This window comes from Pleurodeles waltl, chromosome 12 (assembly GCF_031143425.1).
Source record: "Pleurodeles waltl isolate 20211129_DDA chromosome 12, aPleWal1.hap1.20221129, whole genome shotgun sequence".
Taxonomy (NCBI): Eukaryota; Metazoa; Chordata; class Amphibia; order Caudata; family Salamandridae; genus Pleurodeles; species Pleurodeles waltl.
In genome coordinates, this window is record NC_090451.1 from 349,760,404 (window position 1) to 349,762,270 (window position 1,867).

Here is a 1,867-nt window from a genome sequence, read left to right on the forward strand (position 1 = left end):
ATGTCATCTGGTTATTTCTTCTTCCGTTCTCCCCTCTTTATTAAGATGGCCATAGTTTTATGTTAGGAATGAGAACTTCTTATTTTTTAAGTATTCTCTAGTCATGCTCCCCACCCACTCCTCCTCCCATGTGAACCCACCCATCCAACCTTGCCGACCTCTCTATGCTTATTTGCATTTCTACCCATGGGGTATTACCCACAAAATATGAAATACCTAACTGCTGACCCTAAAACACTCTAGTTCCCTAATGACCTGCTGCTTACTTAATGGCTGCCCTTCCTGCAGGATGCCTAAAACATGAATCATTGTGTAACATCATGCTCCCCCTTAAACTGCATTGCATATAACTTCTAAAAGTCTATCTACCTGCTGCACCTTTCTGAAGCTGTACATCTCATTCCTCCACATACTTCTTAGCATGGTAGAGAACTTTAGTTGCACTTTGGCCCCCCACTTAAGTAATTTGTCCATCCCTTATCCAAGTTCTCACTGCTATTGCTCTGTGCTCTTACACATGTCCAACTTAATACTATAGGTGAAGCCCTGGCTTGTTCAAGCATGGTCTTCTAACGCTAGGGTTAAAATCGGCCCCATCACTGTGTATCACAAAAATTTACTAATATTTTCCTTGTTTTTCCAACCCCCTTTTTTGATAACCAATTTTATTAAATTGGCTGTGCAAAAAATCAATTGCCAGTATAATTTGTAATCACCCACATGCTCCCTTGTGATAAAACAGACTTAATCATTAAGTTAAGAGACTTCAGGCCATAGTAGTCCATCCATTTCCCCATATTCTCTAATATCACAAATTGGCTTTTCCAAGGCTTACAGTAGTCCTTCCAGCCCTCCATTCATTCACCATAGGTGCAGTAGCCATCTTCTACTTGCAGACAATGTCCCTTTTGTTTATTATTGTAAGCAAATCATTGAGGTACCTCTCCCAATTTGTGTACCTCAGATCATCTAATATCTAAAGTAGTAGTATCTAAAGTAGGGCTTCTTTGGGAGTCATTGTAAGGATGTAGCCCAAAATCCAGTACAGGGGGCACATTATCTGTTTCCAGTAGGTAGCAATTAGTGGGGATAACCCTATCATATAGAAGAAATCTGCGCCTGTATTGGGCCAGTGGAAGCAGGTTGGTACAGTCATCTTCCCCTCCAGCCAGGGCATCCTAGGAGTGAGGTATGTACAGTGGAGGTAGTTCAATTGGACTAGCCTCAGTCAAGAGGACAAGGCAGTTTTGTGAGAAGCCATATGGGCTAGTTGCCAGTCCACATCATCTAAATGGTCAAATCCAGGTCTCCCACTTTCACCTCAAGGAGGTAAGGGCATCATGTGCATTGTTCATCATGGTGTGGTTATATGTGGGATCTTACTTTACCCATCAGCACTTGGGCCTCCAGCAGGTTAAATTCTGGGAGTGTGTCAAGCTGCTCCCTGTACATGGCATGGAAGTGTCTGAGTTGCAGATACTTATGGAATTGGGCATAGGCAAGGGCAACGTGTGTCTGAAGATCTTGAAAGGATTTAATGCAGTTCTGCTGCCAAATATCACCTAAGGTTGTGGCTGACCTTCAGGTTTGGAAACCCTGAAGGTCAGCCATGTGCCAGAGATGGTGACAGCGGAGTCAGTTGGGTGATTTAATCATGCCACCCCATAAAGCAGAGCGCCCCATGCCAGGTCAAGAAGATAACCCTGGTTATTTCCAGGAAACGCCTAGGGAGTGGGGCACCGTATAGGATCCTCATGATTTTGTCCAGGATGTCAAGTTTGGCACTATACATAGGATTAACCTAACCACTGGTCATAAAGTCATTGACCACCAGCAGCTGTGCTGCCCAATAATACAGTTGGAAGTC